At 46.1% G+C, this 12,107-nt stretch overlaps 1 long non-coding RNA gene across 3 annotated transcripts in view; it reads right to left on the bottom strand.

Annotated features, from left to right (window-relative positions):
• Positions 1-449: 449 nt before the first annotated feature.
• Positions 450-12,107, bottom strand: part of LOC143822906 (uncharacterized) — a 116,154-nt gene continuing 104,496 nt past the window's right edge. For 2 of the 3 annotated variants that reach the window (XR_013226297.1, XR_013226299.1), the window contains 2 exons: positions 1,974-2,074; positions 450-715 (listed from right to left, as the gene is read on the bottom strand). This is a non-coding gene — a long non-coding RNA (uncharacterized LOC143822906). Of the gene's footprint in view, positions 716-1,527; positions 2,075-12,107 lie in introns of those variants that run through there. The other variant, XR_013226298.1, reaches the window with a different exon arrangement.

The following is a 12,107-nucleotide window of genomic DNA, read 5'->3' as shown; positions in this document are numbered from 1 at the left end:
GACATACAAATCTAAGGAGGGCAACACAGATCTGAATAAAATAAAAGCAACAGAACCAGATGAAACCGTTTAAAAGTATGGATCAGTGGTCCATCTAATCCACATCCTGTTTCCCACCAAGTAGAAGCTGCTGGAAGGCCAGTAAATAGGCCTCAAAGGTTTCGTGTTGTTGCCCCAGCAACTTGTAGGTTCACTGCCTGTGAACATGGAGGTTCCACGTAGCCCTCTAGACCCAACTCTCCCGTAGTCGCTGTTGCCCTTCTTTGAAGCCATTTATTCACAAGCAGTGCCATGCAGAGTGGTTAGAGCAGGGGTAGTCAAACTGCGGCCCTCCAGATGTCCATGGACTACAATTCCCAGGAGCCCCCTGCCAGCGAATGCTGGCAGGGGGCTCCTGGGAATTGTGGTCCATGGACATCTGGAGGGCCGCAGTTTGACTACCCCTGGGTTAGAGTGGAGACTACCATATGAGAGACTCCAGTTAAAAATTCAGCTTTTCCATCAAGGTTCCTGGGTGGCTTTGGGCCAGTCACTCTCCATCCAGTCTATCCTGCTTCACTAGGTTATTGTGACAATTACCTGAAGAAAGGGGAGGTGCTGTTCACTTTCCTGAGCTACATGGAAAAAGGATGTATGCAAAATGGATGGGCCACAGGCTACCTGGAGCAGCAGGAAGCAACAGAGCAGGCTAGGGGCCCACAAACTTCTCTCCAGCCTGGATGCAAGAAAAAAAAAATCAGAAAAAGAATTATCAGAATTTTTTTTTCACAATCAGAGTCATTCAGCTGTGGAATGGGCTACCTAAGAAGGGCCTATTATGCACGGAGGCAAAGGTCCACATTCGAGGTGGAATGGCATCGGTGGAAATCACCAATAATGCACGAAGCCAGCAGCAGCCTGGCACAGATTCGACGCAGGCTGCTGACAAAGCGGAAGAAAGTGCTGTTTCCCATGCGACCAGACGGTGTGCATAATTGGGGAGGGACGTGGCCGCCAAGGCAGCACCACCCTGGAGGCGGCTACCGGAATGCAGCCGCAGTTAGGATGGGACCAAAGGGAACCGGGACGGAAAGGTGGCCAGGGAGGCCACAGGGGAGGAGGACCGGGGGGGGAGCAGATGTCAGGATCACTGCCTGTTCCTGCCATAAGTTGACATGAGTTTCTCCATGTTTGTTTGCTTTACTGTTTGACTCTCTGTTTCTTTCTGTTCTTGGGGCCCCTTGTAACCCAGGCTCATATATTATCCTTGCATGCCTGAAATTGAAACTATTTTGCTGCATCCTGCTATCTCAGGGAGTTGTGAATTATTTGTCTTTTGAACCTGCCGGCTGGGTCTGCCTTTTGTAACCATAACATCTTATCTTGTCCGGAGGCAACCAAGGACGTGTGAGAAGTAACACTATGTTTTATGGCACCTGGTGCCTCATCTCCCCCTCCCCTGGGAACTTTCAAGTTTTGGGTGGGAGAACACTATTGATAAGGGGAGGCAAATGTGAACTCAGGCAGATTTGACTTTCTTAGCTTAGGTGTATGAAGCAACTTCTCAATAAACGCTTTCTTTATTAAAGAAGCTTGTTGTGAGTTCTTGCAACGCTTGACAGCAGCCAGCCGAAGGCATGTGGGCCCCAGGGGATGCAAGAGCTGCAGCCCAGGGGCTCAGGGTGCGCAGGACAGGCGGGGAACGCAGGAGACCATGGCCTCATCCCCAGGGACAGCACAGATCCCACCCCAGGAATCCCCACACCACAAAAGAAAACAGAGGCGATCGGTGTATGAAAATATAAAACCTTTACTATAAAACGGGACAAAACAGCAGGGAACAATACAAAACAGCAGAAATATGCAAATGGGCAACATTAGGGAAACAGGATGAACATGCATAAACTTGGAAACAGAGGAACCAGGACAACAAACTAGGGGAGGGCTGAACTGGGAGTAAATCAAGGGGAAGGTGGAACAGGGACCCAACATACCCCCCCAAAGTCCAGCTCCAGGAAGGCGTCTGCAGCAGCAGCGGGACATCACGTTGGAGCCGTGGAAGGGCTGGCGCCCTCAGCATCCATCAAGGCATTCCCTGCAAAGGTGGGAAGACAGGGACCCTGTGAGGGCGACGGACCCAGCAGGGAGCCCACTAGCGGTATGTCAGCAAGGCAGCACAGCACAGCCGGGACTGTGCCCGTTGCCACCATACACACCCTCCTGCCGATGTCTCATCCACGTGGGCGCCCTGACCTCTGCCCACATCAGGTCCAGGAGGTCAGCATGTGGCGGGGGCGCTGCCGGGGTCTCCGACTCGATGGCGCAGAGAGAGGAGAAAAACAAGGATCGCAGCCGGCCAAACCTTCCCCTGCATTGGCAGGGTGTACAGGAGCACCCGGAGGCCTCCAGATACTCCAACGCCCCCCGGAAAATATCTAAGCAATTGACCAGTTCGCTGATCATGAGGCAGCATGCGTGGCCCATTGACAGTCAGTGGAGCAAGAAAAGCTCCACTGCCCGGCATAGCCACCGAGCCCCGTCACGGCGTTCCCGCCAGGAGCACAGCATGGTCGAAAGTGACCAGCCACGTCCAGTCCCCGCCCCTTCCACGCCGCCCCTGAGGCGGCTGGCCCAGAGTCTCGCGATGGGCAATGGGACCGCCTCCGACGCACACCGGACAGGCTGCGGCCCCTGGACACAAGGATGCCATGGCCCAGCATGAGGACGCAGATGCTCGCAGAGACCCCCCACCTTGGTGCAGGAGAGGGGGATGGGTCCGGAACACCTCTACTGGGGACCAGCGGGAGATGCGGGCAGGACGCGGGGTGTGATGGTTGTAACCTGACATACCTCATGTCATGGCCACGTCTCCAGAGGGTGCCTCTGCACCACTGCCTGAGCTCATTCTGCCAGCTCCCTCGGAGGAAGAAGGGGAGGAGCTGGAGCAAAGCAGCAGGGTGCTGCTTAGAGAGGCAAGTCCGATAGGGAGCCACAACCAGGTCCCAGCCAGACAAGCACCATGCCCTCTGCACCAGCATTACCTCAGCCTGCAGCAACACCATTGAGCAGCCCAGACTCATCTCCAGAGCGCAGGAGGGAATGCAGGAGGACAACGTTGGCAACACGCAGGCAAAGTGCTCGGCTTATACTTCAGCAACAGGCTAGGTTGGGCTCATTCATCGGAGGAAGGCTGAGTGCCAGGTGCAGCCACTTGGTGTGACAGCTCAGCTTGTTCTTAAGCACAGCAGAAGTGCTTCCCAGTGTGGCTGCAACTTTGTACACACGTCCACCCATTGCCTTGACTGATGCTTCAGCGAAGCTCTGTTTGACTGATTCCCGGCTTGACCTTGGTAAAGATAAAAACTCTTTCGGTTCTCCTTTGGACTTCGTCATCTAACAATTCCTGATAAGACCCGGACTGGACTTTCGACTACTCTCTGGTACGTGCTTTGAACTTGCTTGACTCGGTAACCAGCCTTGGCCCGCAGCACTAGTTTCAGGCCACATCCTCCTACAGGCCTCTCCATAGTTTTCTTTTTGTCCCGTCAAAGTGGGCGACCTCCATACATCATCACCTCCTCTGTCCCCACTGTCAGCACCACCTCCAGCTCCCTCCACCTGGCCAGTCTGCTCGCCCCTCACCTCCTCTGGCTAAAGGGGATTAAAATGTAAATAAATAAAAGAAACAAATGATCTTAACTCATACCCATCACTGCATCTTATGAATTCAATTCCATTTTGTGAAGTAGAAGCTCCTTATGTCTGTTGTCAAACATTTCCATTGGATACTCCTTGAATTCCTGATTGATGGGGACAGGAACACACCATGTTTTCAAGGGAAGAAACAGTATCCTGATTGGTTAGGCCACTGCTGTTCTTTTGGAGTTGAATTGAACAATACCACTCATTTGACCATTCACATTCCGTTTCCTAAATGACTCTTTTTTATTCCTCGAATCTTTTGACAACTGCTTATGGAGCCAGCTTGGCTTCCTTAGGCTCCTTCCATCTTGTTTGTGATTGAGCCTTCAGTATTTCACTTTTAAGAAACTCCCAGCCCTCTTGGACTCCCATCTCTTTAAGTCTTTCTGACCACGGGACTCTACGCAACATAATTTTAAGTCTGTGAAAATCAGCTTTCCTGAAGTCCAGTCTATACGTACGACTGTGTAAAGGTTTTCTCTTTCCCACGATTGAAAATTCCAAAAGCACATGGTCACTGCTACCAAGTGTGCCCACTACTTCCACCTCATCTACCAGTTCCTCCCTATTGATGAGAATCAAGTCTAAAATAGCAGAGCCCCTGGTTCCCCCCTCTACTTTCTGAGAAATGAAGCTGTCGACAAGACAAGTTAAGAATTTAACGGAGTTTGCATTTTTAGCAGAATTGGTCTTCCAACAGATATCTGGGTAATTGAAGTCACCCATGACCACTGCTTCCCCCTTTTTTTGAAAATTGTGTTATTTGGTGTAGCAGTATCTCATTCAAGTCCTCTGACTGGCATGGTGGTCTATAGCAGATCCCACAATAATACCACTCTCATTTCCTATTCCTTTTATATTTACCCAAATACACTCAACTGAGCTTTCATGCTTGGGTACCTGTATTTCTTTACAAGTATAACGATTCCTAACATATATTGCTACACCTCCCCCCTTCTTTTCTTGTCTGTCCCTTCTGAATAGATTGTACCCCTCAATTTTAGTATTCCAATTGTGAGTATTATCCCACCAAGTTTCTGTGATTCCTATTAGGTCATAGCCCCCTTCCTCTATTACAACTACTAGTTCCTCCTGCTTGTTTCCCATACTCTGTGCATTGGTGTAGAGACATCATAGTCCATCCTTTGTGTGCCTCATGGTTTGGGTTTTTGATCTTTCACATCACCTTTTAACTGATCCTTTTAATGGGAGACAGCAAGGATTGAACCTGGGACCTTCTACATGCCAAGCAGATGCTCTGTCATGGAGCCACAGTCCTTCACAGCAGGTGTAGTCAACCTGTGGTCCTCCAGATGTTCATGGACTACAGTTCCCATGAGCCCCTGCCAGCGTTTGCTCATGGGAATTGTAGTCCATGAACATCTGGAGGACCACAGGTTGACTACCCCTGCTCCACAGAATGGACTGCTGATTGTCTAGCTGTGAAACTACAAAACCCATGATGAGGTGCAACTGCAAGTAAAAATGTGTGAGCTGAACTGCTAACATCTGACATTCAGTATTCAGAAGCAGAGCATGACTGAATTTAATTGGGCATCTGGATTTCTGCTAATTAAGAATTGGAAAATGGAACTGAAAAATAGAATGTAATTCCTGAAATGGGTTTTATACATGCCTACTGTTATTTATTTATATTAATAATTACTCTTCCTGGCTGGGATTTTTTCCTCCTTGTTTTCATGATCCTGTCAGCTGTTTGGTATTTTATGTGGCTCTCCTCAGATTGCATTTTTCCTGTGTTGGGTTTCCATTCAAAGACCAAATGCTTCATTTCCCCCCTTCCATTGCTGTTAACACTTTGAGGATCAAAGAACCACTAATGTGTTTTCTCAAAAAATAATCATTAAGTGAATCCAGAATTTGGCTTCTAGTGACAGCTGAGTATTTTGTTTCATTAATAACTAATTTGCAATTAATTTACTAAGCCATTTCTCCCAAAAAGAACTTTGCAGTATTCCCATCCCTTTAAAGTAGTAAAACATTCATTGTTCTTTTGTCATAGCTTCATCAGAAACTGTATGTAGGCAGTCCTCGATGTAGCATTATTTTTAATGAAAGGTGTCATTGTAGAATGGGAATCTGCTTTGTGTTACTGTTCATTCTCTTTATTTATCTGAAATATTTATATACTGCTTTCCCAGGGCTCAAGTGATTTTGATGTTCAGCCAAACCAAAGGAATAAAATCAATAACATCATCAAATAGATCTTCAATTAACCATCTAAGACTTCAAATCTACCGATCACCGACCTGAAACCACTGGATAAAGCAATGAGGTGGGGGGGAAGAATTTTCTCAATTAAATGCCAACTGAAAAGGAAAGTAGTTACAAAAAGAAAAGAGTCCTTTTCTGCATCTCTACAGGGAAGCAGTTTCTGTCAATGAGAGCCACTATGGATATAATTCTAGATCTAGCTGGAACCTTATCAACTGGATAATGCCAGGATAAGCAAGTAACCTCCAAGAGAATGGTGTACCTTTTTATATTTCACTAAGAAGGTAGTTTCACAGACATTGAGAGCCATCACAAGGAATGTTCTAGATTAGCGATCCCCAACCTGTGGGCCGTGGACCACATGTGGTCCTTTGACTAATTGGAGGTGGGCGCCGAAGGACGCCTTCTCCCCCCCCCCCGGCCCTTTACTTCATCCCCCCCCCGGCCCTTTACAACACACTTTGGGTGTCATTGTCTCCCATCACTCCCAGATGGGACTATTTCGTTGCAGAGAAACAAGCTCAGGGTTCCCATTGATTTGTCATTGTCATGAGTTAAAATTTCCACGAAAATAAAATGTTCCTTATGTTTATTGTTGTGGTGTGTCTGTATCTTATTTTGAAGGGATGTTTAAACATTACCATAGCGATCAGAGAGCGTTAGGGCAGTGGTTGAGAGTAAACTACCCCCCCCCCCGGGCCTCAGTAAAAGGCGTTGAGTGGTCCCCGGTGAGTGGTCCCCGGCGTTGAGTGGTCCCTGGTGATAAAAAGGTTGGGGACCACTGTTCTAGATGTTGAAAGAGTTTCAATATGCAGAGAGGGCGAAGCACTAGGATGCTTAAAGAATAAAATAGTTTTATTAAGTAGAGAAACAACTATATATAGAAAAAGGAGAGAAGAGACCTAACCATCTAGCTAGCTGTTGTCTGCAGCCTTTCTTACGTTGTTCAATTGCTGTTCTGGAGGCAAGCAGGGAGGAAGTGAGCTCAAAACTCAGGAAGTCTCCTGTTAAGTAAATCAGGAGAGCATTTCATGTGTGTCAGAAAAAGCATGAAATGCACCCTTGATGCAGAATAAGACTATAGCTGAGAGTGGTGGTCTCAGACAACACATATCTTAGAAGGTGGGCTCCAAAAAGAAACCCCTTAGAAACATTGGTTGGGGCGACACCAAACAGATTTCTCTTGGCCACCCAGCAAAACTTTAGAATTTGTTTTTAGACAAGAGAGCCTTGTACAGTCTATCTTCACCACTGAGGAAGACCCCTGTGGGTCGAAACACATTTGGTCTGTGCTTCATGTGCAGTTAGATATCCATGTTTATCCAGTCACCTCTTGAAGCTGCATCTGCTTGTAGCCGCCACTATTTTCTGCAGAAGTGGATTCTATGTGTTAATTCTCTTTAAGTGACAGTTTAAATCAGGATCCAGAAGATGGGCCTTCTCTATGAAGTGTAGCTATGGAATTCCAAATCAAAAGGGAAACAGGTGAACTTGATTTATTAGCCTCTCAGACTATCCTTATGAATGATACTTTAAAACTGATATAAGAAAAAATTAAGTTTATAACTGATAATTTATTGAATTCTCCCACAAAGGAGGAGGATGATACAGGTCAATGATTGTAAGCCATGACTTCTTCGGGTAGATACAGGTCAATGTGGTAAAGTGCCCCTCTTCTGAGGTAGTTAAAGAAGAACATCCGCCAAAGATAAAATCCTTGTGGGTAACACCCGCTGTCAGCTCCTGATGGAAAGGAAAGATTACAATTAAACAGATAGAAGGGGTGACAATCTTTCCCTATCAGGGCCGATGGATAAATTGGTGATGGGGGGGGGAGAAATTGTGTCATCTCTCTAATTTGTCAAGCATGCCTGTCTCCTACATAGATCTGAAATATGTAGAAATGCTCTTCCTTTTTTCCCCTTTTCTCCTGGTTCCATTTTGAATGCAACATGTTCAAATCCTCATCACAATCCCACCTTTCCTATGTTGGGGAAGGCTATCATTGCTTTATGCTGGGATTTCCATCGGGGGGAAAAAGCATTTGCTCTAAATGTGTCAAGGGAGTCTAGGAAGGAAGTGAGCACAGAATATGAACAACACTCTCATGGCAATTAGAAGAAAATTAAATGCTAAAGACGGAGGCCTCTAGAAATATGATATGCGTAATAAAATGGCAGAAATTCCCTTTTCAAATCCAATTATCGCTGTAGAGTGGTGATTATTTAGCTGCATTAAGAGTTAAAATAAAATATGATCCTTGGTACATTATTGGATTTCCTTGCATTTGTTCTGTGTATTCTGAGCAGTCAAGTCTCTGAAGCCAGGGACAGACAGAAAATAAGAGAGAGAAAGAGAGGGAGAGGAATTGAGTTCACTTGCTAAATATAGCCAGTAACAACTGCGATATTTATATTAAGCAAGATAAATAGTGAGAAGCTACCGATACATCTACATGACTCGCACAGCAAATCAAAACACAGCCTTGTCTTTCTTGTCGCATCCTCCTGGCTCTCCTAGAATTAGTGACACGCTCAGAAATCCTACATCGTGGCAAGAATAATCCTAAAATGTATGCCAACAGAGAAGAGTCAAAACATTCCCAGCTTCAAGACAAAATGCCAATAAAGGAGACATTATTCTGAACCATTCATATTTCTCATTCGCATGCTCAACAAGGATTACTTCGCTGTGCCATTATGCATATCAGTTAGGAGAAATATGATCCTTCCCCTCAGCAAGCAGAATAAGAGAAAGTTGATTTTGTTCAGTCACATTCTGCACTCTGAACTAGCAAGGTTGATACACACACGAAAAGAAGCTCCTGTCCTGTCTGTGTGGCCTCTGCTCAGTCAGGTGTCAGGCTAGGGCTGTCAGGCCCCCAGGCAAGGCAGGGAATTCCCTCTCCCATTGTCCGCATGGAGAAAACCCACCCAGTTTCCAACGATCCCTAGAGCTACCTTCTGTCACTTCCAGATTTTCCCTGGAAGTGACATTATTCCAGCACAAGCCCCCACATCATGTTCCAATCTCCAACCCTCCCACCCTATCCTGCCCCATCCTCCAACTCTAAAGCAGAAGTGCCAGCTTGGTATCGTGGTTAAGAGTGGCATCTCCTAATCTGAAGAGCCAGGTTTCATTTCCTGTTCCCCCACATGCAGCCAGCTGGGTGACCTTGAGCTAATCACAGTCCAGTTAGAGTTGTTTTCCCAAAGCAGTCCTGTCAGAGCTCTCTCAGCCTCACCGATCTCACTGGGTGTCTGTTGTGGGGAGAGGAAAGGGAAGGCGATTGGAAGCCGCTTTGAGACTCCTTTGGGCAGTGAAAAGCTGGGTATAAAACCAACTCTTCTTCAAATGCATAGTTTTTGCCTCTGGATTTCTGTTAGCCAACATGTGGAAATACATGTGCATGATTCCTACTGTACAACTATTTCCACAGAGAGATTTCTCTCTCATTCCCCCTGGACCAAACTGCACTTTTAGGCTTTTAACTGTAGAAGCAAAGGGGAAGGAATAACTATGATGTTTCCACTCAGGGAAACAGATGTGTGGGGGGGGGGGGAGCAGGAGTCCTTCCTCCTGTTGCGGTGGCATCCAGAGCCCATTTTGGATCTCCCTTATTTTAAAAAATCCACTCACCATAGCTATGTGGTTGTAGGGAGCCTGTTATAAACTTGAATGTGTAGTTTGGCTCTGGACATGTAGTGTGGCTCAGTGGATGATGAAGAAGAAGAAGAAGAAGAAGAAGAAGAAGAAGAAGAAGAAGAAGAAGAAGAAGAAGAAGAAGAAGAAGAAGAAGAAGAAGAAGAAGAAGAAGAATTGATAGTTATATCCTGCTTTTCACTAACCAAAGGAGTCTCAAAGCAACTTGCAGCCACACTCCCTTCCTTTCTTGGAAAGAAGGGATAAAAATGTTCTCGATAAATAGATATCACCAAGCTGGATGCAGGGAGACAGGGCTGCCCCATATCAGATCCTTGGTACATAGCTCAAGATTGTTTTGATCCAAGATGGGTCTTTTTCCAATACCTGCTTGTAACTGGAATTGCCAGGATCTTAAGTGGGAGCGAATGGATAAGACCAATGGTCCATCTAGTCCAGCACCCATTCTCACACTGTGGCCAACCAGTTCCTCTGGAGGGCCAACAACAGGGCATAGAAGCCAAGGCCTTCCCCTCATAAGAACATCAGAAGAGCCCTACTGGATCAGACCAGTCTTTCATCTAGTCCAGCATCCTGTCTCACACAGTAGCCAACCAGTTTCTCTGGAGGGCACGGAGGCTGAGGCCTTCCTCTCATAAGATGAGCCCTGCAGGATCAAACCTTTAGGATGCTTAGGGCTGATCCTGCGTTGAGCAGGGGGTTGGACTAGATGGCCTGTATGGCCCCTTCTAACTCTATGATTCTATGATTCTAAACCAATGGTCCATCTAGTCCAACATCCTGTCTTGCCTGATGTTGCTTAGTTCCTCTGAATATGTAGGTTCCCCTCAGTCAGGATGGCTGCTGATCATTAATAGACTTATTGTCCATGAATCTACCTAATCCCCTTTTAAAGCTATTTATTCCTGTGGCCATCATTACATTATCTGGCAGTGAATTCCACATTTTCATCTCTCTCTGGGTAAAAAAGTATTTCCTTTTCTCCTACCTGAACTTAATGCCTACAGCTTTATTGGATGCTTTTTGTTCTAATATTTTGGGGGAAGGGAAATAAATGCTCTTGGTCAACGCTCTCCATCCCATGCATAATTTTATAAACCCTATTATGTTCCTCCATGATTGTCTTTTTTCTAAACTGAAAATTCCAGACTCTTCAGCCTTTCCTCAATCTGGCCCTTTGACTTGCTGTGGAAGCATCAACCCCCCTGCCTTCATACCACCCAGCGACCACTATAGAAAATATCTTGGCCAGATCTGCATCTTGTGCTGGCCCAAGAAAATGCACACCCCTTTTTATGATGAGTATATTCATCTTCAAAACCCCTGACATACAAGTGAGGTGCCTCAGAAGCAGACCAGGAACAATTCAAAGGCTTTTACATGGCACAGGAGGGGTTCCCCCTTCAAAGTCCCCTGCTTGCATCTTGGCAAGAAAAGAGCACCATTCAAAACCCAAAAGGTCATCCCACAATACTGAAGTGTGCAGTCTGATGTTCAGGTAACTCTTAACTAAAATAATGGGTAGATTGGTGGCCAAGACCTCAAGCTATGTTCTCTTTCTTCTTAGTCATACACAGAGAGAACTGCACTAGGCAGGATAAAACTTTGTTAAAAGCTACAGACACAATGGCCTCTAGGCAGATTTCCATGGTAGCTCTCCTATCCGAGAACAATTTTTCACCAGGAAGATCATGACATGGAAGCAAAGTTGTCAGTTCCAGAGTAAAACCATAGAATTTATGGCATGTCCAAGAGAGGTCAGACATCTTCCAGAGGGAGGGAGACAGATGTTACATCAGAAACTCTACAGTGAAACCATAGAGCTTTGTTGATTCCTAGAGAGTTTTGAGATCACTTCCAGTTTTTCTACAAGTTACATCACACTTTCACCAACAGCAACTTATCCAGGGCCATTCCGCACAATGACCAATGTTGCTAAATGTTTGCAGTATGCAGAAACGCTATATTTAATAGTGGAATATTGAAGTCCCAGTAGCGGTCTATTCATTCCCCACCGGTTTCTGGTCTTGCTGGAATCGCAACAAAGGAGGCGATATTTTTCCGTGCTTCTTCCCGCCCCCAGCCATCAATCAAACAGAACAGCCAATGAACCGTTGTGTTCGTGCTCCCTGAAAGCCCCTTTCCCTTTTAAAAACTGTTTTTTTTTAAACCCCAAAACACCAGCAGCAACGAATATTTGTTCATTCATTGTCTCAGAAAGACCTTTTTCACTGGATTAGGAGCTGGCGCTTAATTGTTTACACACTCTTCAAGTAACCCCCCCCCTCCGATGGGCACGATTTGTGGCCGAAATTACAGGCCGTGTTGAACAGGGGGCTGTATTGTGCTCGGAAACTTTAAAGACAATTGCAGAAGGAACTTTGTTTTACTGTTAAGCACTTCTGTGGAGGGACTTTAGCAAGAGAAGTCTCGCTTGTTCGTTGCTTTCGCTGGTTTAAAGGGGGAAAAATGGCAATCGTGTCTCCAGAAGCTCGAGGGCGAGAGCTATGTAGGAACATTTTTCTACC

This window comes from Paroedura picta, chromosome 13, assembly GCF_049243985.1.
Source record: "Paroedura picta isolate Pp20150507F chromosome 13, Ppicta_v3.0, whole genome shotgun sequence".
NCBI classification, from domain to species: domain Eukaryota; kingdom Metazoa; phylum Chordata; class Lepidosauria; order Squamata; family Gekkonidae; genus Paroedura; species Paroedura picta.
This window is presented reverse-complemented; position numbering and strand designations above follow the sequence as displayed.